This window comes from Topomyia yanbarensis, chromosome 2 (genome assembly GCF_030247195.1).
Source record: "Topomyia yanbarensis strain Yona2022 chromosome 2, ASM3024719v1, whole genome shotgun sequence".
NCBI classification, from domain to species: domain Eukaryota; kingdom Metazoa; phylum Arthropoda; class Insecta; order Diptera; family Culicidae; genus Topomyia; species Topomyia yanbarensis.
In genome coordinates this window covers 14,173,227-14,199,550 of record NC_080671.1, presented here as the reverse complement: position 1 = coordinate 14,199,550, position 26,324 = coordinate 14,173,227, and the positions used below count along the sequence as shown (strand labels likewise).

At 41.2% G+C, this 26,324-nt stretch overlaps 1 protein-coding gene across 9 annotated transcripts in view; it reads left to right on the top strand.

Moving 5' to 3' along the window:
- LOC131684069 (potassium voltage-gated channel protein Shaw-like) overlaps positions 1-26,324 on the top strand; it is a 250,442-nt gene that overhangs the window by 187,410 nt on the left and 36,708 nt on the right. The window contains exon 10 of one of the 9 annotated variants that reach the window (XR_009304605.1): positions 12,065-12,784. The exons of the other annotated variants lie outside the window; for them this stretch is intronic. The gene's annotated coding sequence lies outside the window, so the exon portion shown is untranslated. The remainder of the gene's footprint in view (positions 1-12,064; positions 12,785-26,324) is intronic. 9 annotated transcript variants of the gene reach the window in all.

Below are 26,324 nucleotides of genomic sequence, written 5' to 3'. Positions count from 1 at the left end.
GCTGAAGACTCGAAATCGCAATTGCGCTAGCGCTGGACAGTTGCATATCAGATGATATGAGGTTCCGTAGTCGGATTCACAAAGATCACATGAAAAAGACTCAGCGCGCTGAATAGTTGCCATGTGATAATTGAGTTTGCAGTGGCCGGTTAAAGCCCTGGTCAGCATGCCGCAGTGGAGCTTCGAAAAATGTAAGAGATTTTTCGAAACCACTGGGCATGGTTGTTCTAGAAACGCCTTTGTTTGGCGACACGTTTGTAGATTTCTCCAATAATTTCGGTGCTCGGACGAAGTCCAGGACCGTATTTTTTCCCTTATCCAACTTGTCGAAATTGGCAGCGCGGGCACAGGACCAACGAAGTCAATCGCTGAACCTGCCCTGGCCAATTCGTCAGCCCATTCATTTCCAGTAATACCGCAATGTCCGGGCACCCAGACAAGGTAGATAGTGTTGACAATGCTTAGTTCTTCGATTTGGGTTCGGCACGCGATCACTAGCTTGGACCGGGATTTGTCTGAGCTAATGGCCTTGATTGCAGCCTGACTATCGGAGCAGAAGTTTATAACTCTGCCGGACAAACTCAGTTGAAGGGCCGATTGCACCCCGCACATAATCGCAAAGATTTCTGCTTGGAATACAGTACAGTATCTACCTAGTGAGTGAGATTGTTCCAATCTCATTTCACGACAGAAAACACCAGCACGTCCCTCCATCAGAGAACCGTCAGTGTAACAGACTACTTGCGTTTGTTGTTGTCTTTCCATAAAGCCAGACAACCACTCCTCTCGAGAGGGAATCTTCACATGGAATGTCCTGTAAGGAAAACTACAAGTGAGTGTAATATCGCTGGGAGCAAGAATATCTTCACCCCATGTAACCATTTGTGACCACAATCGTGTATCAACAAGATCAACATGATTACTGTTCCAAAGCCCAGTAACCTGCAGTCTGTATGCACATGATAGTGCTTCTTGTTTTAAGTGTATGTGTAATGGTTTGATATTTAGAAGTGCCTCAAGAGCAGCAGTCGGAGTCGTGGTGAAAGCACCAGTCAACGCCATGAGCGCCATTCTTTGCAGATGGTTTAGCTTTGACCACCTCTTCCCTCTGCCACCACACAAGGCATCCGTATGACAGTATTGGACGTACAATTGTCGTGTAAATCCAATAGATGTATTTAGGTTTGAGACCCCAGGTCTTTCCAAAAGTTCGTCTGCACTGCCCGAAGGCCATGCACGCTTTCTTGACTCTGAACTCAATGTGAGCAGACCAATTCAGTTTGGAATCCAATATGACTCCAACGTATTTGACTTGATCTGCACACAGTAGCTCAAAATCAAAGAACTGCAAGGGACGAACCCCGGTTGTTATTCGCTTCTTCGTGAAAAGAACCATTGCAGTTTTGCTTGGGTTAACTGATAGTTTAACTTGTCGACACCACTGTTCGACAGCTCTTAATGCCTGTTGCATCAAGTCAAAGATTGTTCCGATGCAAAATCCAGTAATTAGTATTTGGTAATCGTCAGCAAACCCGTAGGTTGGAAATCCAAGCTCATTGAGTTTCTTCAACAAGCCGTCAGCTACTAAGTTCCATAACAAAGGTGACAGAACGCCGCCCTGAGGACAACCGCAAATACTCAACTTCCGTATCTCAGCCTGTCGCAGTGACGAGCAAAGTATGCGGTTACTAAGCATTGCGTTTATCCAACCTGAGATACATGCAGGTATCCCATGACCGCGCGTCGCTTCCAGAATAGACTGGAAGGATATACCCGGTAGCAAGACTGGAAAGCAAAATCTTTTTCAAGACATGTTTAAGAATATCAAATCCCTTTTGCAGTAGCACGGGAAGTATTCCATCTTTTCCGGGTGATTTGTATGGAGCAAAGCTGTCAACTGCCCACTTGACCGATTCAGTGGAAACCAATGTGGGTGCTAACGCCCACGAGTCCGAATCACCAGAATGAGATCTGTGAACATTGATCAACTCCGGATCGATACAGCCTGGAAAGTGTGTGTCGAAGAGACAATTAAGAACATCTTTTTCGTCCGTCACATAAACACCATCTCTGGTTTTCAAGGAGTTCATCTGAAAATCATTCGATTTGGAGAGAATTTTATTTAATCTGCTAGCCTCGTTCAGACTAGAGACATTAGTGCATAGGCTTTGCCAGCCAGCCCGTTCTGCAGATCTAAGACATTTCTTATATGCACTACGAGCTGACCTGAAAGCCCTGGAGTCATCACGCTGACGCCGGTTCCAAGCTCTTCTCATAACTTTCTTCATTCTTTCAAGCTCAGCCCTCCACCAAGGGGTTCCCCTAGTCGATTTAACAGTACGAAGTGGACAAGCTTCTTCGTAGGATGCTAATATGAATGAGTTTGTCGTATCCACGACGTCATCTAAGTCGTCTAATTGACTAATTGTTGGAAAATATCCATGAAATTTAGTCGCCAAGTTTTCCAAAAAGAGGTCCCAGTTTGTAGATTTAGGATTACGATATGTCACCACATTGAAGGTGACATCAAAATGCTCGAAAAATATATATTTATGATCGGATAGAGACGGTTCAGTTTCATTTGGAACCTGCCAATTTCCCAGTTCATGCAAAATTCTATCAGAGCAAAGTGTTATGTCTAACACCTCCTCCCTCCCAGACCTCGCAAAAGTTGGTCGGTTTCCCACATTCAGAATATGGAGATTTGTACTACTTATGTACTCCATCAGTTCAGAGCCTCTCAGATTGATGTCCGAGCTGCCCCAAATGATGTGATGAGCATTCGCATCACTGCCGATAATGAGCGGAAGCCCATTTCTGCTACAATATGATACAACGCTTTTGAAATCATCAGAAGGAGATGATTCGTTATGCGGTAGGTATGCTGAACAATATATATATATTTTGTCTACGTTTTCGACAGTCAATGTAACTGTGACAACACAGATATCGCGAGTTGTGAGCTCCAATATGAGACACGCGTCAATAGCCTTATTTGCAAGAATGCAAGCACGAGGCATTTCACGTGGGTTAGTCATGCCTGTCTTGTTGTAAGCAATGAAGGCAGTGTTAAGTAACTTTCCAAAATAGAAGTTTCCTTTATGGAAATACGGTTCTTGAACCAATGCTATGGAAGCTTTACCTTCCTGCATGAGTCGAGATAAATTCATAGTTGCTGTACGTTTATGTTGGAGATTGATTTGTGCTATTCTAACCATTGTTGATTAGAGAACTGTACATTTCATCTCCAACACAAATTGCACAACAACTAGAGGACACCAAGCGAGTTGGGATGTTAACGCATATAGCGAGCCATACCAGGTTTAAATGGGACATGATCATTTAATTCCCACGATTTGCGAAGAAAATAATGGTCCACTGTGTCAGAGATTCGCATAACACAGTAAGGGCAAAACCCAAAATGCTCCGTGCGCGACTGGCATATTTTAGACCCTCCAGTCATTAAGTCCTCGGCACGGAACTACACCTTGACTTAGGGTCTCCTACTTTCAGTCGCTTCCTACGACATGGGAGCAGGACTCCAGTGGCTCAATTCTAGGCCGGATACCACACGGCCTCTGGGCAGGTTCATCTGTACACATCGAAATTTGATAATCGAAACTCAACAAAACTTCACCGAACTACCATCAGCCGAGAGTCTCAGCAAACCCCAACAAAAATTCGGCAAAATTAAGTGGATCATCGCAGAAAACAAAAATCGGTGTGTAGAGTGAACGTTCCGCTGCGTAATGCAGCATACTGGGGAATTCGCCCAACTCTTCCCAGGCTCCGTTCGCCATTGAGAATGTTTTAAACCTCCTCAACAATTTTACCCATAGCACGGGTCGCATGACACTATGGAATTGGGGTTCCCTGTTTGGTAGATTTTTAAACTGAAACAGGTAGTCCGTAGTGTAATGCTTAGCCGGTTGAAACAACCACTACCGACACTACACGGCTTATCTAGGCTGTTCGGTGAAAGAAGCTGACATTGAAGAACAGCTTCCATATTTAGATGGGCGAACAGCCGCAGAAGGAAGGAAGGAAGGAAGGATAACGGGAGGAGAGGGATTTGGGCTCGATAACAAACATTTACCCAATTTGCTGAGCTGAGTCGTTTGGTTCACAAGACTAGGTCCAGGTCTCTGAACAAATATTAATAACAAATTAACGTTATTTATGTATTCCAGTGATTTTTACAAATACTAAATCAATACCTTATTGAATACCTCAATACAGTAAATTTTGTTATTGGAAGATTGATAAACGTTTTGTTATAATTATAATAACTCGTTTCGTAGAACATGTCTGTGTTATTATTTTTGTTACTTTACCTCTTATGTAGAGCTTAATAACACCATATTGCGGTATAAAATCGTTAGTATGGAATACCTGATTTTAGTATTCCGCAGTTATTTGCTTCTACTCGGGAATCCAATCGACAAACTAAGAAAATGTCTGTGTGTATGCGTGTGTGTGTTTACTTGCGGTAAAGCTTTTATGCCGACCCAGTACATGTTAAGTACCGATTCCACTTACTCTGAACAAAAAAGATACCTTTGAATCGTACTCCTTTAGCCTCCACCAAGGAGTCCGGCATTTGCCTGATCCCCCCGGATTTCATTTGAAATGACTACTTGGAGGGAGGTCGAGAGCTTGTGCGCTACATACGCTCCTCTCTGCGTCGAACAGTTGGATGCCGTGGTCGATCCAGCGATTCCGGTTTGAGGGTGGCTCCCAGTTCACTGATGCCCCGACGACCCTATATTGGTGGTTTGTCGCGTTCGGTGCTACTCGGCGTAGTCCCCAACTAGCTAGCCTACATCGGCGGAGAATTCCTCGACGAAAGTATGTCTCCCGCAACCGTAGACGGACGCGTTATTCTTGCTTCCGGCAGTCCGGCAGAATAGCAAGGACAGTCCTGCGATTCAGGGTGGAGGATTGCGTCCGGTTCACTGGCGCCCCGACGATTTAAGCCGGCGATTCGCTATGGACTACTCGGAATAGTCCCACACTGTGGATCATTCCTACTCCGACGAAGAGTTCCCCGGCAGTGGAAGATCTTCCGAAACCGCAGATGCCGGCATCTGTGGAGGGTGGAGTGGGTGGAGGGTGACTTCCAGTCCACAGGTGCCCCAACGACCATTTGCCAGTGCTACTTCCCGATCTACTCGAAATTTCTCCGTAGGATTAGGCTAGGCCCACCGCCGGGGACTAGGGCCCTAGTCCCCGGCGGTGGGCCTAGCCAAATCCTACGGAGAAATTTCCCGACGTTAAAATTTCTCTCGAAATCGTTATCTCAATGCTGGTCGGTTTGGTGCCGAGGTCTGTCCTACGATTCCGGGAGGAGGATGACTTCCGTTTCACAGGTGCCCCGACGACCTACCGTCGACGACGCGCGCGCTCAGTCTAGTCCCCGGCTTTGGATCTAGCCTGCTTCGGTCGCGCCCGGTAGTCTACTTTATCTCTCTTCCTCAGACTGACTTGTCAAGTGCCATGATCGGTCCGGCGATTCCAGTTGGAGTGTAACTTCCGGTTCATCGGAGCCTCGACGACCCGAGCCAGCTTCGTTGCAACGCTGACATGATCTGAACAACTGTTCTGTTCAACGGGTCCCATTTTTCTTTGTCCGCGCACATTCTTCGGACAATATTGGTCATGTTAACGTCCTCGCCGACAATGGTTCTCATTTCATTTTGCTCGTGCATTCGAGGACCACGTGTCCAGACGTCTCCTCTGCATCACCGCATGCGATGCAGAACGGTGAACTCGCGTGGCCGAACCAGTTCAGATAGTTTTTGAAACAACCATGACCAGACAAGAACTGCGTCATGTGGAAGCTCACCTCACCGTGCGCTCTGTTCACCCACACCGACAAGCATGGGTTGATGGGTCCATCTATCGTTTATAGCGTTATCTCACTTATGCCGTCACTTGACTAAGGCGTCAGCTCGAGCTCGTTTACGGACTCCTCTCGAGCCTTGATCCCTATAACACTCGCTATCTTCTTCGAGTAGAAGGTTTATGGGAATCGTTTCAGCTATCACGTAGGCTGCCCCTGATGAGATAGTTCGATAAGCGCTAGACACGCGCATGGTCATCAGCCTGAACGTGCTGTTCAGCCGAGATGTGTTTCTCTTCGTCTGCAGTGGCGTCACACAAGCAGGTCCTTCGTATCTGAGCACCGATGTGGCGACACTCGCCAGTAGTCGCCTTTTACTGCTGCTGATCACAGAATTGTTGGGCATGATCTGAGATAGTGCCACGATCACGTATTGTCTAACTTCCCGCTTTCAGTTGATGATACACTCTCCGACCGAAATTCTTGGCTGCTGCATTGCGTTTCGATTGCTTATCAAAACCATCTCGGTTTTGTGGTGAGCTAGCGTCAACTTCTTCTCGCGCATCCAGTCTTCCACAGCGTCTATCGTCTGCGTGGCGAGTACTTTTAATTCCAATAGTGATTCGTCGATCACTACGAGCAGCACATCGTTCGCAAAACCGACAATCTTCACACCCCTGGGGAGGCTCAGCTTACATAGCATTCCAAAAAGTTCTTTTTCCAGCGTCAGTTTCGTAAATCAGTTGCCGGTTCTGAAAGTAGCTACCCTACAGAGGTACTCAGGAACTCTCAGACTGTGCAGCGAATTCCTGATTGCAGCTGTTGAAGGCGTTTTTTACGTCCAGTGTAACCGCTACGCAGAAACGGTTTTCTCTTCTCTTTTGCTTCTGCGAAGCCTCCATAGTTTCGACGACGGTTCGTATGGCGTCCACAGTGGATCTACCGTTTCGGAAGCCGAATGGCAAATTGGAGAGTCCATTCTCTCCCTCTGTGTGTGTTGTAAGCCTGTTAAGAATTACTCTTTCAAGCACCTTGCCGACTGTATCCAACAGGCATATCGGCCTGTATGATGAATGATCTCCAGAGAGCTTGCCTGGCTTCGGCGAAACACTAGCTTTTGTCGCTTCCAGATGTCGGGAAAGTTACCATCGTCGATACACTCTTGCAGCGCCGTCCTAAACATGTCCGGTTTTGTAAGGATTGCTGTTTTCAGCAAGCAACGTCTGGTTCCGGAGCTTTATTGATTCTCAAGGCTTTTACCGCCACTATCAGCTCCTTGCCGAGCTTTCACTTCGTAATCATAATGAGTCCTGTACGGTGTGAGCGGCCAACCCGTCGGTTCATACTGTGGAAATAGCACTTCTACGATGCCTCTCAACTTCTCCGGGCAGCTCTCCGGTAGTACTGCCGGTTATCTTATCTTCACCATGACAACTCTGTACGCGTCGCCCCACGGATTTGCATTGACGTTACGGTAAAGCTCCTCTAGGCAAGCTTTCTTGCTTCTTGATTTCCTTGTTAAGTATAGCTCTTGTCGTTTTATACGCTAGTCTTAGAGCTGCGCTTTCAGCGACGTTGTGGGATCTCTGCATTTCCCTCCGGGATCGGTGGCAACATGCACGTAGGTCGGCAATCGCCAAGTTCCACCAGAAGGCTGGACGGCGACTATAGGTAAACACCTTCTCTTGACGTGGCTGCATCGCACTTCATCTTCACTGAAGTACAAATGATTGCACTCAGGCCTCAACATTTCGACGAAGACTTTTTTGTCGAACTTGGTTGTTTTCCACCCCCGCTTCTTTGATTGGGTCACACGTCCAGCGCTTCCGGTTGGATCTTAGCTTTCGGTTCTTTGGCGCCCCAATGACCCACGGAGCTACCCGGTAGGCGTCAGTCCGGCGATTCCGGTGAAGCCTGACGTTCGGTTTACTGGTGCCCTGAAGACCCGACCCCGGTGCTACGTCGCGTACTACTGAACTGGTCCCCGGCGGTGGACCTAGTCTACACTGAGGGAGAGTTCCCCAGCGACGGAATATCTCCTGAAACCCGCTTCGTGGGTTCACATCTGTTTTCCAGCAGAGGGTGCTACTTTGTTGGTCTCTTCGCCACTTTCTCTCAAGCTCGGAGAGTATACCCGTAACCACTCTGTCACATCAGACATATCCCTTCGAACTTCTTCGAACCTATGGTATTCGAAGATCAGGTGTTCCGGGGTCTCTTGCAAGTTCATACACTCCGGACAAAGAGGTGACGAAGCATGTCCAAACCGATGTAGGTACTTCCGCAAGCATCCGCGTCCGGACAAAAACTGCGTTATGGATTCCTATGCGCTCACGCCGATACATATGGTATGAGTCAGTGGCTCCACCTTTCTTTCTTAGCGTTGTCCCACTCTTGCTGCCATTAAACTAACGAGTCCGCGCGGACCAGTTTGCATTTCGTGCATGTTTTCCGCTGATAACATTCCAATACCTGTCTACATTAGCCGAAGACCATGCAAGCTCTCTGGCTTCTGATTTCGATGTGAGTAGATCAATTTTATTTTGAGTTAAGAATCACCCCAGAGTACTTAACTTTACCTGCGACAATAATTTCAGGGTCAAAGAACTGTAATGGACGAGCTCCGGTTGTAATCCTTCGTTACGTGAAAAACATCATTGATGTTTTACTTGGATTAATTGCTAGTCCCACGTGACGATACTACTGCTCTACAACACAAAGCCATTAAGGCAAATACCGGTGGAAAACATCGGCGAAACCACATGTCGGCACCCAAGCTCATTGAGTTCTCTCAACAAACTATCGGCGACAAGGTTCCATAAAAGTGGTGACAGCACACCATCTTGAGGATCCGCAAACACTCAGTTTCCTAATCTCTACCAGTCTTAGCGATGACAACAGATGTCGGTTGCTAAGCATTGCGTGTATCGTGTATCGAATATGGACAGAACGAACCCATAAAAGCGACATGTAATGAGTTCAATGATCTTTTTGACGTTTCTGTATCTGGCGATATTTTCAAAAATTGGCTTAAAAGACAAACCTAGTTCATAACATGGAATATTAATTGGTTCTGTAATGTTGTTGTAATATTATTCAATTGGAAATTTAAGATTGTTACATTTGTTATAATATTTTAATATGTAAGTAAGATTATTGTTACGTTCGTGAAGCTAGTTTAAAAAGATTATGCGGTTTTTCAGCGCATTTGAAAAAAAAGCTTCTAAAGTTCATATCCAAATGGGCTTTTCCCCACACAATGATACTTCATGGAGATGGCAAGATGAAAAAAGATCAAATAAATAAATAAATAAAAACACGCAAGAGAATTTGATTGACACCCTTTGACGACAGTTTGACCGTACCGACTCCCCATACAAAGTTGTGACAAAATTATAAAAATTGGTTTATGTGGCTAAAAATTGGGTTTTCAACTAATTTTGGGTCGCTGAATTCATTTCTGCTATCAGTTTTGAAATTTCATAATTCTTCTTTTTTACTACTTTTACGTAAACCCATTTGAAGGTGTTAATAATAATAGTCAATAACATCGGATAGCGGAAATGGTTGCCAAAACTAGTAAAAATTGCTAATTTTTCAGTAATATGATGTCGAGTAGGCAACCAATTTGTAAGAAGATTCATGAGATACAGGGCGTCTCCATATGGGTATTTTCAAAAACATAGATATTGTTCTTCGGCGCAAAAATGCGCAAGATGAGGCCTATATATCTTGAAACTACACTAAATTTGGAGTCAGATTCATGATAACTGACCCATGGGAGACCATCTCAAAAATTGGAAGAGGTATAAAGATAAATTACTGAAACAACATTAAATTTTTCAATTGCTTTTTCTTAATACAGAACAAAGGTAAATCATTTATGTACAAAAACTCATATCTACAGTATAGCATATTCATTTTTCTTTCCAAAAAACTTAAAACTACTCCAATCGGCCATGTAACTCTTGAGATATCGCCATTTGAAGTTTGAAGGTGCGAACAAATCTATGGAAACGAATAGAAATCATCGACATCACTTACTTCAACGACATGTGAAAAATTCATTTTTCATCCGATGATCGTAAAATTTTGTGATACTTTTGTTCGAACCAAGTGAAAAATAAAATAAATATTTTAGAAAGAATTACAAGACATTGATTTTTGGGGTTTTGTCACTCGTCGTGCCACTGTGCGACTTGTTACGCATGTGGCGTCGTATAAACTGCCGAATACGAATTGCAAATAGCTTAGTAATTTTCTGCCACTTGTTTCCCACCAGTTAGTCATCGTTCTCCCCCTCTTTCCGGTTAAATTGTCGAACAACTATTTCCCAGAACATAACAAATTCGACGTTCAATAACTGCAAATATAGATGCGGATTCCACTATCCAGTTCTGCGACTGGCAGATGTGACTGGACGCGTAGAGTGCTGTTGGTATCATTTTTATATGAGCTCAGGGTTGAGTTCTGCTGTTTGAATTTGAAAATCTTCGGGATTTCCATATTTAACAATTTCCGGTTTGGATCGGGTTTCTCTTATTTAAAATAATCCTATTCAGTTCCAGCTCGACTTTTCCCATATTAAAATTATCGGGTTCGGGTTTTCCAAAAATTTTATTCTCGTGTTCGTGTTTTTCAAATTATAAAATTCTCGGGCTTAGGTTGGCTTCGGGTTTATCAATTTTTAAAATCTCATGTTCGGGTCTGGTCCTGCTTTTTAAACTTTTAAGTTCTTAAAGTCGGATCCTAAAAAATGAAACCCGACCATCTCTACAACACCATCAATAAAGAAGTTACCGAGTTGGTTGCTAACTGCCGCTTTGTAGGCAGTTAGCAACCATCGGGAACAAGCATAAAGTATGCAAAAATATACGCAGTTTGAATAATTGAAACCTTTCAGAAAAGATTCCCAGTTTGCATTCTCTTTCCCTAAGCAAACTAGGCTTAATTGTGCAGACCTACAAGAAAAACTAGGGTTTATAGATCAAGCCCCATTCACACGAACAAAGCAGTCGCAATTTCGATTGCTTGTTCCGTAGCTTTCCTTACCAGATGGAATGGAACAAAAACTGTGTACCGTGTGAAGCATTCGAAGCCGCCAGAGCAACTAGTGCGCATCACCAAAAACATGACATGTAAAAAGTAGGTAGGGATAGGGATATCCTACCGTCGTCGGAGATCAGGATATGGAACGGAAATCTTTTTATTCTTTCTGAGTGTGTGTTGGTGAATGATGAATAATTAATTACACTAGGGCATACGCTCTGAAGCTAAACAAACGCACGATTCAGTTGACGGCTGCTGGAAAAAAAACCTGTGGGGAAATGGAACACATGAGTTGCCACTGAGGACCTTTTGTAGCTGATGTGAGTTTTGGTAAAAGAATAAGAAAAATGTGATTAAATACGCAATGCACTTCTCACGCAAACTGAAGTCAAATTTAAATGTATATATCATTAGCATATAAAACGAGTGAAAGTTTGAAATTTGATTATACATAATTGACGTTCTACATAAATACATATTCGTATAATATAACTCAGCGACTAAAACCGTAGTTACTCAGAGACTGTGTAATGAAAATCAGAAGAATGGTGTAAATCCTGACCAATGTCTGATCATTGTTCGGGACAATGGTATTACGGGGATTGACGCGAATTCATCATGCTTTCCATTTACGATTTTTTAGAATAACTTGTTTTTAAAATAAAACTAATAATTCGCATGGGTTCTTACAGACTATTAAGATAAATACTGAGTATGAAAAATGGAGTTTTGGAACTCAATAGATTTAAAATCGGTCGAATAATGTTGAGAGTGAAGCCAATGCTTTATAACTAATCACTTTATGACCCCTGAAAAAACAAAGAAACCTCCCGAATACAACCAATTGGACGCATTACTTTGAATCCTTTAGGAAGCAATGAAATATTTATTTGAACTTCGATAGCAACAGCATCGGTTTTCCGTGTATTACTCCGTATAAGAAATGTCATATCTTACAACACCTTACAGAACACTATTACTCACAATTTGAGAAATGCCTGATTATAAATTTTCTTCGCCACAGCCACAGTAAAACTTTCACAGTCGCAAACATTTATCTTTTTTTTTCCTAGTACCCAGCTCGTTTTCAGCTTAATCTCACTAATGACATCACCATCTCACGCAAAAAACCTACACCAGCAACTACTATATAACTCGTTTGCCATTTTCTAGACATAGCGTCATCCATCATAGGCAAAACAGGTGGCAAGATGGCACAGCTTTTATAACGAAAAGCTTTCGCGCATATCCACATCCGAACATTCGCTAGCGAGCCTAGGAGCTCAATCAGCAACAACAGCAAGCACAAATGAGCCAAACAACCAACCAACAAACCAACCCACCAACCACCCAACCGCCATTCGCTCAAGCTTATAAATCATACGCCTACGATCGATTGTCTGTCCTAAAGTATTTGCCACTTCTTCAATGGTTGCAAGAAATGAAAGAAAAAAAATTAAAAGTTATAAATAGCTCCTGTTTATGTGCGCGTATGTATGCGAACGTTGCGTGTGCGTTTGTGTGTAATTGTGAATGCATTTGCTGGTGGGGCAATGAAAAACAAACACAATATGTATGTGGATTACGGAATGCTACGGAATCGGTCGTGCTCTGCCTTCCCCGTCCTGAAAATGGCTAATCAAATCGCACAGGGGAAACACATAAATAGCGAAACTTGGCAACCTCATATGCCGCACCTTACCCCCCTTACTTCCTATGAACGCTATTAAAAGGCTTTAGAGCACATGCATCATATCACCACAACCACACACTGTACCGCACGTAACTAATAAAACATACATATTAATTCGCGTGTTCTGCGCCGAACGGGAGGCAACTGGTTCCTTCTTCGTGAAGTGTTCAATTAAGGACAGCAGTACACGCGATTTAGCAGTAAATAGCACCTTCTCGTTATCTCATACGTGTGTATTGTAAAAGCTCTCTTAGTGTAACCTTCCCCATTTGGTGTTGTGTTCAGTGCCGTTTGCTTGTCGGTAGAAATGTGTAACGAAATTCCCGTATTTTCAAGTCCTGTAAGCTACAGAAATGAGATCGTCTGATTGGTAGACACATTATACACGTTGTTTGTTGTACGTAGTTTCTACAGTTTATCCCGAGTAACAATCCCAGTACTGTTTGTTCTTGTTCAAGTTTCATAGCAAAAGTATTAACAATTTAGTTTTACGACAGGTTAAATCGTATTAGGTTCTTATAAATCTAAATTCAAAGACATCTCTGAACCTATAAACTTTCAAGCCAATTACATTTTAAAATACATCTTTCCATCTTTCATTTCATTATAGATTCAATTTTAATTACCAGTGTCTTTTGATGTTGAGTTCATTTATCATGCTCACAGGAGGTGCTCTGCTTCATTATTCCTGATTATTAGTCAATGTACTCTTCATGCTCAAACAACTGTTTGTAACTTTGAGATCAGATTTACTATGTGTAAATTCTATCAGTGAAAATGTCGCTGATAGCGGATAATAAAAATCAGATACAGATACCACGCGGGGCTCCTGAGCACCATTGAACTGAGTGGCCCTTAAAATTGTACATGTGTAGTAGATGTAGGGTTACACTCACTGAAAGTTATAAAGCATCACAGTACAAGTACCGTGTATACTACAAGGTTTCTTAGATAGGACATATTTTAATGGCGAATTGGAAAGATAACAATAATTTAAGGGTTTAAAAAGATCTATTTGTATTATCCGCAGTTTGCGACATTTTCACTGATAGAATTTACACATGGTAATCTGTCCTCATAGTTACAAACAGTTGTTTGAGCATGAAGAGTGCCTTGACTAATAATGAGGAATGATGAAGCAGGGCAAGTTGGACGTATATTAACCACTTTATTATCTATCCAAACAAGAAATTCTTCGTACTGCATCGAGGATTTAAAGTTTAGGTACGATATTCATCTGCATTCCTTCGCCCTGGGGCTAGTTTATGCCAGTAGATGTCGAACATAAATGTCAGATGAACAAGCATTGCTACTTTTGCAGCCCAGCACTGAAGTAGATCGACACAATGCGCACAAATTTGAAAATAATTATCTATCGTCAATTTTGAACGTTTGTTATTTGAAATGTCATTCAGTTTTTGAAAATTCTCTTCTCTTGGTTCTAAAACTAAAAAATACTATGTACCATAATTACGCACGATATCAGCTCAATACTATTCGATTTGCTTTGGTATTGAGCTGTATGTATTACAACTGGCTTGGACATTAGATGATGACAAGTGGAACCTTGGAATTCTATGTCTTATTAACGATTCAAACTTTGTTGAAACTGTACAACCTTGCTGATGTGATGAAACTCGCCACAGTCGACTTCCAACGCCGGTAAACGTCAACTGCTTTCTTTCAATATAAATTCCACTTCGGTAACAAATAGTCTTGAAGTCAATAAATATTTACTATTGATTCCTTCAGATTTATTAATCTTTGATTCTCGTGTTCCTTGCTGCATGAATAGAAATAACGGTCCTTTGTTATTTTATCCCTGGATTAGCCCTTTCTTTCGCGTGTTGCCTGACCCTTATGATAAGGCCGTCTCTACAGGAGAGGGGGGAGTCTTTCTCCCACGAACAACAATTCCACCGATTCAATGGAGATCCGAATGTCAAAACCAAGATCGAGAAACTCAATTTAATCCGTTACAAGGAATATTCACACAATTTGGCCGGTCTTTTGGAGGTCTACTCATGAACCAAAACTAATGCATTTAACATCATCGCGACACAACGAGATTCAGTAATGCGAACTTCGCCGTAATTTTGTAACTATAGTTCAACCAGATAAACTGTGAGTAACCTTGCGCAGGTAAAAACCAGATTTCGACCAGGAGACAATAGTTCGCCAATAACTCGAGCACAGTATTTTCTGGTGTCATACCAAAACCTGCTATTAATTGATTATTAATACCTCATTCAGGTATTAAGCAGATATTGAAGAAACATTTTTCAACACCTGATTAATACCTCAATGAGATATAATACTTTTCTTTAGTATTATTCATGCATTTCAGTGCTTTTACAAATATCAAATTAATACCTTATTGAATACCTCCATAGCGTGAATTTTGTTATTGGAAGGTTGAAAAGGTTTTGTTATCATTCAGGTATTGTAATAACTCACTTCATTATCAAATAGTTATTCGTAACACATGTCTCAGTTATTATTTCAGGTATTTTAACGCTTATGCAAGGCTCCTCAATACCGTATTGTGTTGTTCAAGTATTGGGTACAATATACCAGAATTTGCTATTCTGAAGTTACTTTCTTCTGCTCAAGAAGAGTATCGTGTCTACGTATTTGCAAAGATAGTTGAAATTGATGGAGTAATCATCCAAATGCGGTTAACATGTGAAAATCAGCTGAAGTATAGGGTCTCAAACCTTCAAAGACCTCATGCTTCCTCCATCAATGGAAATTCTGGATTGCAAGCAAATGCGTACAGTCAAAATCTCGAAAGATAGAAAACGGACTTCTTCTCTTTCGTCATCGTTTCGTGTAACATTCGCCGGATTAGCCAAACTTTGTCCGTTCGACGTGCCGCGTACAAACTGTGCGAGGAAAATCTGAAGCGAACGAAACCAAACGCTCTTTTGCAGAATAACTAATGAGAACTGTACCATAGAATGCATCTAATCTCTATGATTACGTCTTCAAATTAGAGTGCGGCCCCGACGAATTCATTGAAGGTACGATAGCGACAGGCTTATATGAGCATGATCTAAAAGGAGAGTGAGGAATTTTTTGCCTTCTGCTGCTAAAAGTCTGCCATTATGCCTGAGTCAGACATCGACGACACAGTGCAATAAGTTATGCTAAAAATTGTTCCTTTCTTTAAAAGGGACCATCCATAAATGACGTAGCATTTTTTGAGTAATTTTTAACACCCCCCTCCCCCATCGTAGCGTTTCGTCACAAACCTCTCAATACCCCCTGGTAATTACGTAGCTTGACGGTATCTCTCCCCCGCTATCCCCGTATATTTTTTTTAAAAAATAAAAAACGATGTTAGTTATTCCCCTTTAAAAAGCTACATAGCCTAACATGACCTCCTACCCCCCCCCCCCCCCCCCGTCGTCACACATCATAACAAAATGCAAAACTCCCCCCTCCCCCATATAATGCTACGTCATTTATGGATGATCCCAAAGCAGTTTTCAAATAAATTTTTATTAGAATATTGTTTAAAGAAATTGAAAATGCAAAACACTAAAACTGACACCTTCAAACTTCATAAATAAAGAGACAAAATTAAAAAAAGTAACGCTTTATATAAAAGTCACACGACTCCGCTAAGCTAACGCATTAAACCGCATTCCTTTGCTAAGTGACGTTGTAAGAACGGAAACAGTAAGTAAATTATTGACAAGTTGGGCATATTAGTAATCGGAACACTTAGGTACATTGGGTGTAATATTGCTCACGTTAATCCACGCTGAAATGCAGCCGCCGGTCATAAATTTCTGTTTACTCAGTCGCCTACCAAATAACATCGTCTCCCCATATTTATGTTTATGTTTATGTTTATTACCTTCACCAACACCAACCCTTGGCCCCAATGGTGGTTGCTTAAACTAATTACATTTTAAAATTGACAACATTTTCGCTTTTATCGCATTCCGCGTCCGGTTGAAGTCAAAATTCGATGGAGTCCGGTAACAGCGCTCTGGCAACCATAGTTGGTTCTCCTGAACGGAACTCGCAGAAGGGAGTTATTACGTAGAGCTCGAACGCGGGCTTGAAGATCCAGACGTCCGAGGATTGTAGGGCAATCCACTCTGGCAGAGAGTAAGTCCGAGACGAACAAGGCTCGAGAGCAGTCCCCCGAATGCTGAGTGTATCGAGGTGTATTAACTGGCAACGGTTTTCATAGCTATGTCTGAAATCTGTTTCGCCATGGGAGATGCCGAAGGGCGAAGCGTATGAACCTGCGTTGAACAGCCTCAATTCTGTCAATCCCGTTCTGGTAGTACGGATTCCAAACAGCCGAACAATATTCTAACGTTGAGCGGACCAACGCGCAGTGAAGCAATTCAAGACAATATACGTCCCTGAAGTTTTTCGCTATTCGGAAGATGAACCCAAGCTCCACGATGTATGACGTATGTGGTTTGAATGTTAGTGCCGAATCCATGATGACTCCGAGATCTTTGATGTGAGAGTGTCTTGGAATGCTCGAGCCGAAGAAATGGTAGTTAAACTGAGTCGGTTGGCGTTTCCGCGTGAACGTAACGATTGAGCATTTGCTCGGGTTTAAAACAATTCTGTTTAGATCACACCACGTACTAAAGCTGTCCAGTTCCCTCTGAAGAAGCTCGGTATCGCTTTTATCCCGTATTTGTTGAAAAAAATTCATGTCGTCGGCGAAAGAAAGGCGGGGTCCTTGTAATATGAAATTGACGTCATTAAAGTAGAGGAGGAATATTACTGGACCGAGATGGCTTCCTTGTGGTATGCCGGATGTAGCGAAGAATGGTGCAGATAGACAGTCCTTAATGCTGATTTGGAGTTACCTTCCATCGAGGTAGGAACGAAACCAGCGCAGAAGTTGTTCATGAATGCCGAGTTTGTCCAGCTTCGCTATTGCGATATCATGGTTGATTTTGTCGAAGGCCGCAGATAGATCCATATAAATAGCATCGGTTTGCAATCCGTCAGCGAATCCATCCATTACATATGTTGTGAACGAGAGCAGGTTTGTCGTTGTCGATCGTTTAGCCATGAAACCGTGTTGGTCATCTGCAATGTAGTGTTTGAAGTGAAAGAAAATAGGATCTAACACAACCAGCTCGACCAGTTTTGATACAGCACTTAAACACGAGATTCCCCGATAATTGTCATCGTTCGATTTTTATGAACTGGAAACATGTGCGCTGCTTTCCAGCAGGAAGGGAATGTACCAGTAGTGAGTGATAGCTCGAATACTCGCCGAAGTGGTTCAAGAAGCCCGCTGATGCACTTTTTGACAAAAATCGAGGGAACACCATCTGGACCCGGGGAACAAGATGCTTTCAGTTTGGCATTTGCTGCAAGAATGGCAGCATTATCGACACAAATTCGATTGATGGTTCGTCCTAGAGAAGGAGTTAAATTAGCGGCGGCAGCGACTTGTTGTGGTGGCAGGCGCTCGTTGGAAAAAACGCTTGAAAATTTGTCGGAGAAAAGTTGGCAAATTTCCTTAATGTCGGTGCCTAAAACTCCATTAAACGACATACAAGATGGCGAACCGGATTCTTTTCGCTGCTCGTTAACATACTTCCAGAACGACTTGGGAAAGTAGTGATTTCGTAATGCAAGTGTCTTATGCTTCGAGAATTTTTTAAATGCAGCTCGTTTGACGGATTTTAAACGTCTAAGGACGGTTGATTGCCAGGGAGGGTGTTCATCGGTACTAATTGTTCGTTTTGGTACATGGCGGTCGATAAGGTAGTTAAGAATACTGGAAAACGTCATCGCTGCTTCGTTCGCGTCGTCATTGTTAAGATTTTCATCCCAGTTTATATCCAACAGCGTGCTAACGATGCTGCCGTAGTCAGCGTTTTTAAAATCGTAGACGATTGAGCTTGAGACGTCTTCAAGATTCACTCCTAGGTTACCAGCGAATACAAGATGTAGTGGGGGATGATGACGCACCTGCTTGACTAAAGGAGTCGGTGCAGTGCAGCAGTACGGAGCGTAGTCCCGGGCACTTACAAAGCAGAGGTCCAATGTACGTCCATTCTCGTTGGTGACATTATTAATATGCCGAAGAGTTGCACTGCTGTAGTTGTCCAAAATAAAACTGGCATTGTTAATAAGCGCAGATTTTTCGATATCCAATCGTAGAAAACCATTACTTGCCTGGCACCACGTCAAGCCAGGTAAGTTGAAGTCGCCCAGTATAACAATATCATCAGACGGGGCGGCGATCGAGGCGATAAAAGAAACGGAGGAAATATGAGGCTGGAATCACGAATTCTGTCAGGTGGAAAATACACAACATATGGCATATATTTAATCGAAAATCTGAATTTTAGATTTCAAAATGGCGTCAGACATCGATTACCGTCATCGTTGATTTAACTAAACCGGAAATTAATCTTTTAATTCAGAATGATGCCAAACATCAGCCCGTCGACCCCATTCAAAATATACCCATTAGGTTGTGGAGAAATGGTCGCTTTCTCAGGACAACTTTTTTTATTGTTGTTCCAAGTAATTTTGCGAAATTTGGAAGCATTTGGTTATGGCCTGTCATCCAGCATTACATTAGTATGGGAAAACTTCTTCAAGATGAAAAAAATGAACATTATTTCAGATTTCAACACCCATTTATGAGATTAAGAAATGCTTTTGTATAATTAGCTTAAACCTTCCAAATCTATAAAAAGTACAAATAATCCTTTCTTTGGAAAGCCGGTAGTGTCGGCAAAAATAATGGTATATGAATCTTGATTTGAGCCATCGAAATTTGAGCAGCCATAACATATTTTCTGGAATATTCAAGAACAATTCTACTTTCGGCAAAGTTGTTGCGCACATACTGCACTACAAAGGACTATACAAGGTATTTTTCATATCATCTATTTTTTTTCAAATTGAAATAAAATGTGTATATCTTCCGGTAAGCAGCGTTGTTTAACACTTGTCCTAGTAATATAAGTTACTAGGCATACTATAAATATAAACCACAGGTCATACTAACACAAGATCATTTGTCACTTATATTGTTCACAACAAATAAGACAAGTGATTAAAAACTCTTCGTACTGGAACGTGCAACCAGCCGCAACATTTAAGTCGCTCTCCATGATTATTTATTGAATTCTCTCTACTTTTTCACAGTGTTGTATCAATACGCAATCAGAGAGAGAGAGAGAGATGAACATAGTCTAAAAGCTAAAAATGGATTAAAAATTGATAGATACTGATGCAATTGTTTAGCTTTTATGAGATTTCACAGCAAACACGGACCAAAATTTCCAAATTCTGGCAAAAATTAAAATACCATGTCACAAAAATTTGGCGAGCACATCATTAAAGGTTTTAGAATCGAAATTTGGTCGACTTAAGCTTGACGCAATTCTTTGCACCATGGTAGATGAGTGGTTAGCGCGACTACCACTTAGCCCAGCGGGTCTGGATTCAATCCCAGCAGAGGCCGGTGAGATTTTCTGAGGTGTGTCACGTCATGCTTCGCAAGGGAAGCAGAACCATTGGTCCCGGTTCATCTATTGATGACCAGATATCTGGTTGTGGAAACATCTGTCTGGTGACGGTGGCAGAGACTCTGGTACTCAGGGCGGACTGAGACCAACGGAAAATAAACGAAAAAAATTGAAAAAAAAATCATTTGAATTTACAGCACTCAGTGTATACTACTAAAGTTCTGTCACAAAAGTTTATATGTGCTATACTTAAATGTAGAGAACTATCTTTTCAATAGTTTCGAGTGAGTGTTTTAAATTTATTACAAGATTTGTATATCTCACTGTAATTAGAAGATATTCGAGAATCAGGATTTGGTTATTTATAAAAGACGATGGTTTGAAACTGTGTTTAGTAAACAATGCGAAACATGAAAAAGGTTGGCCATATTTCCTTATTTGCATCACAAGGTGCCTTCCCATTCTGCAATATCTTCAAAAGCCATTACGGAAAATTTCATATTAAATTTTATTCAAAGCCGAACAAGTTACACACTATAATAACCATCAACTGTAATAAACTGTGACACGGCGTCGTCTACAGAATAAAACAATAAAAACTTCTAGCAATAATGAATGGAAAATAAAACAGCCACAAAGTCGTAAAAGCTACAGGCGGCCTTAAACACAATGAAACCGAGCGATGAGTAGGTACGGCGAACGTTGGGAATAATTTTCCTCGCGCTATTTCTCTTCGGTATCATCCAGTTAACTTGTGCAGTCTATATCCTTCTGCCCCCTGCATAGCGATGATATTGGCGTGCGGGAAAAACGTCTCTTAAAGTGCACAACAATTGTGTCGCTCTCGAGCTTTAGTAAGTTTTTTTCTTTGTCATTGTTGCGTCGGTCCTGTGTTGATGGAGAATATTTCGGATTTTTTCCCACTCGCGCACCACCAAGAAAGTTTGTCCTATCTCACAAGTTACCAGCATAATGCATCTGCAATGCAGCAACAGCAGCAGTAGCTTGGCTCTTTTGTAGATGAACTTGCTTGCCAAAATATGGCGAGAATGTAGCATGTTGTAAGTTTGGCTAGATATTCTTAAAACAGATGAAATTATCATGTTTTGTATAGTGGGTATATTTTTCAAATGGCAGAAGTAATGGTATTGATTCATTTTCGTTAATTTGTGGCATACGAAATGCGATAAAAAAAATTTAGAAATATAAGGCAAACATATTTTTTTCGCAATATTCCGATCCACACTGTTTTTCTATATCCTACCTGTCCACTAACGTCTTTTCGCAAATTCACAATTGTACACTGTTATTAATTCTGACACGACTTTTGTTCCTTTCATCACAAAGACATTTGTTTGAATTGTGTGTTTTACCAACCTCATACTCCCTCCTACACCAACACACCTTTTTCACCATTCTTAGCGAAAAAGAAAACCCTTTTCATGTTCCGTCGCACTTTTCATGACAAATACCGGTTGTAACTGTTGTGTTTCCTCGCATAAATACGACTCCGGGTAGGAAACACGAGATGAGCAAAAAACTAAAACAAATGATTCCAACGACGACGACGACGACGACGCTTTAACGGATGCACTGAACTTCTCCCATCCATGGCCGTTTTTTGCCAGGTCCGTCCGTCATAAAAAAGTAGGATGAAATACCCCGTCACAAAGCAATGCTGGCGTGAAGATTCCCAAAGATGCCCTACTGTTCATTTACACCCTGATTCCTGCTGGTGCGGGTGGCGGATGAAAATGAGTTTTCCTTCGTCGTAAAGAGCTTTGGTTTAATGCTTTCGCAGTTTGCTGTTCTGCATGTGGATTGTGATGATTCTTCGAGTTTTACTGTGTGGACTGAGGCTCTATTCAGTTTTGGTACAGTTGTGGACGCAGAATTCGTTTTGTTACGCTGCCGTTATAAGCTTAATTGTCCCATGTTCTATGGGATTCCCTGTATACATGGGACAATTATACGTAGAGCGGCAGTACGATACATATTTCGCTTAATTTAACATTCCAAATTCGTTGTGAAACGTGTTATCTTTTGGATTTACGCTTATTGTTGTGTGCTACACTGTTGAGACAGGGGAAACTAGATAGAACTGCGAAATTGGGTAATGTAATCAAAACTAGTGCACTCGAAATTTAGTGAAAATTATCACAAGTGATGTCATAAAAAGACCAAGTTAGGTCGTTGGATTGTGAAAAAGTTTTTATATCTGATTAGAGAAAATAGACGCTGTTTAGGTTCGACCAAAGATCTTTATATACCTTTACCCTATAATAATGTACGTATTCCATCGAAATTGTACACACAAATACGTTCTTATTCAGCATTTAGCTTTTGACGTAAGTGCCAATCGCTTATTTTTGACTTTTTGGTGGTATCCAACGGGGAAAACAGTAGGAAATGGTTAGTGAAGCGAAAGCAATTATGTGAAAAAAAATTCGTGCGAACCCGCAACCTTTGAGACTCCGACCTAATGCACTAACCCTTATCCTATCCCTGGGATATGATGACGTCCCAGAAAGAACATATGATTATCGCACTTGGCGACAGTGATCATACCCTGCCTGTAAAGCGAAATCACACACAACCGCAACTGCCACGCAACAACACATTTGATCTATTTAATTTCCCCCGCTAGTTACCATGGCTCGGGTTTTTATTATCGTCTGGTGCCTAATTTTCAGCTCTTTACCCTTGGTACTTCGGTGGGTGACAGATCTAATGAAGTTCGTTGCTTTCTGGTTCCCTGCCCAGTTAACACATCATACATCCTTTCTGGCACGTCATTATATCCCAGGGATAGCATTGGGCTGGAGTCTCAAAGGTTGCGGGTTCCAATCCTGCTTCTGGGGGAATTTTTTCACATAATTGCTTTTGCTTCACTCGCGATTTCGGTTTGTTTTCCCCGTTGGATACCATCAAAGACGTTTTTTCTTGTTTGGCTGAAAACTACCCAATGTGCTACGTTTATATGTTTCGTCGTAATACATCAATTACTTACAGCTATGACATTAAATAAAAATACAGGGTGAGAAAACACTGTGCGCACTCATAATAGAAATAAAGGAGGGGCAGATTGAACCTCGTAAAAATGCGATCATATTGTGATAAAATTATGCATAAAAAATTGTTTGTTGTTATAAATTCCATTTTGCAGAATTAAATTCATCTTCTTACGGTGTCACGAATACCTTCGTAATATGCCTCTAGCGATCTACAGTGCCTGGATTTAAGTCCAAATATGAAGGTTATAAAATATTATCGTTCGTATTGTTTGTATTAGCTAAGCTATGGGAGATATTTTTGTGAGCAGTTAGGTCATCTGGACGAAAATTGAGCTTAGGTAGCTTTTTGAAGGACATATCTCAAGTGTTTTTGCACAATTTGATCAGAATATTATCAGATTATTTTCGGTTTTTCGAAGAAACAGTTGATTTTAAGACATATATTATTTTCTTTACGAAAATTTTATTAAAATTTTATTCATTTTATTAAACTGCATCGGAAAATCCCCAAAAATAAGTCACTATTTGGTTTATTGTTGTTTAGATTGTGTTTGTGATATTTTATAAAACACGAACTTGTAATACAATAAAACAATGACGCCCGCCAATGCTCGCGATCGCACTGTACTTGTTTGATTTTTTTCCCTTTTTATTTCGACTAATATGTAATAACATTTTTTTTACATTTTAACGACATTCTAGCGGTTACTGAGTAGAGAAAGTTATGAAAATTTAGAACCATAGTACTCAAGTGAGATGTGAAATGTACAGATCGGAAAACCAAACGTGGCAGGGTTATTAGAAAAAGGTTTAAAATCCTACAGCCTGATCTTTTGTCTTCTACTGGCAGGAGTCGAGCTTATGCAGCATAACTACGAATCACTCAAGTCTACCAACCTGTCTCCTCGTAAATATTGACTTGTCTCTCTTTACCTGCTTGTTCGAAAATTTATAATTTTCTCTTTAAAAGGAACTTAAGCTAGTTTTGCGAAAATTTGAGATAAGGAGCCAATAACACTGCCGATGGAGACACATGGTTATTATAGATATTAATTTCAAATAACTAGAATAATGGCAAGATTGCATGCACAACTTTCAAAAACATTGAAAGAATGACCACCAGGTTTCACCAGTCAACAAAAGACAGGAGCCGAGTAGGAAGAGTGGTTTCGTGGATGATGGCAGCAATCCCAAGTAACAATTGAAGTTTTATAGCACGCTACAAGTGCAATCTAAGTTTTATTAGTGGATATAAAACTACCATAAAACCACAATTGTTACTAGGGATCAGTTGGTTGAAAATGTTATAAATATTTTAAGCTAAGCTAGTTCAAAATTTGGTCCGTTGAAATAAAATATTTATTTTTAAAACTCCAGAATGAGTAAATTAATTCGTTACGACATTAAAAATGAAATCCGCGTGTCATAATTCTTAAAGAAACATCATATTGACGTAAAGGCATAATACTTTTTTTAGCCACCTTAATAAGTAGTGAAGCTATTTTATAATATACTCAAAGAGTCCATCACACAAACATTTCTATAAATAAAATTGTGAACCTTCAGAAGAAAATAATTATTATGGCGATCCAGCGCACAAAAATTACTAAACAAAAATTCTTTAAACTGTTTGTACAAAATGTATATTTTTGAGCCTCCCCGACGAATAGCAGATGTTAATTTTTGATTCGTTCTAATATCAAAAATGAATTCAGCGTGCCCAGGTTACATAAAACCATATTACTTGAACCGACACAACATTCAACTTTAGTCCACCTTTTGTTTTAAACCAGTGCAGGGGTCTACACCCCTTAAAATATCCATAAGAAATTTTAGTGATTTTGAAAGGAGCCGATTTAAGCCGAATCCTTGTCTAGTTTCATCTACACATTCGACGAAGTCGGTACGCTACAATATTACCTACCTCTGAAAATACAGCCAATGATGCCATAAGTACAGATTTATCTATAAAAGTACAGATTTTTGAAGCGTTTTCGGTACAGATTACAGATCCTTGTAAAAAGTACAGATTGTACTTTTTAGTACAGTATACAACAGGTAAACGTTGAGTTAGGCCGCTGACAGAGTGATGACGAGAATCTGAAGTGAAGTTGGTGCTGACTGAACTTCACATTAGAATGCGACATGCGAGAAACCCAGGTTTGTTATTTGCTCACATAATGTGCACAAAGAGCGAAATACACCGATGAAAAAAGAGCAGCACAAGAACACAGCGATGTGGAGATCACCCGCAAAAGGGAAACATGAAAACGAAAAAGAGAAAGAGCTGTGCACCACGAGATGCAGAATTTCGCACAAAGAGTCACCTTGAAGAGCCACTTTTTTGTGCCTCTCCTCACTGGCAAACAGAGTGGAAGGCGAATCAAACTATTCAGATTCAGATAAAGATTCATCGGTTCTTCAGATTTTTGAAATGTTTCTTGGTTGCCTTCTCTGACTCCGTGCGCGTGGGACCAAGATACACAATAAAGAGCCTCTTTAATTCTACTCTTTGCGGTGTGCGACCATGGAGTAGAATGCACACATGAGAGCAACACACATCGGAGTGAAGAGGTTTATTGTGAAAGAGAAGAGCGGTGGTTTGCATGAAAAGTATAAAGAGCGTTTTTATTCTTCTCTTTATTTTCTCTGAGATGCATTGCACCCCTGGAGAAACCTGCTTCCACCAAATCAAAGGGATGATATTTGAGTGAAAGCCAAGCGAATCTTCTCGGAGTGCCTACACGGTAAAATTAGGTAAACCGTGTTGAAGGTAGTTTCCATTCAGCAACTGCAAAAATCACAACTCATTGATGATTTTCTTATACTCAACCTTGAATTCAATGTACTAAAATTTAAATTGAATTTACCTAATTTTGAGTATACTCCAAACAACTCAATAGTACCTTACTTCACGGAAGACCTCGACTAAGTCGAATCTCTCGTTTTGTTTTTGACAACACTAATAAGTGCGAAAGCGACGCACAACTCAAAAGTAAGTTAAAAGAACTTATTCTTTGGGTTGTTTTATTTTTGCGTGTACATTTACTCTGACATAGAGGGGTGCGCCACGCCACCGCCCCCTCTCCACGCCGACGATTGCATGTAAAAATCAGTCTTCCCACGAACATCGATAAGTTTGCGCCTGTGTACAAAATTTCGTGCACGCGTTCAACCTCAAACTTGCTTTTCCTTTGTGTGTACAAGCGAACGATGTGCAAACTTCGGTTTAAACACCGTGTACG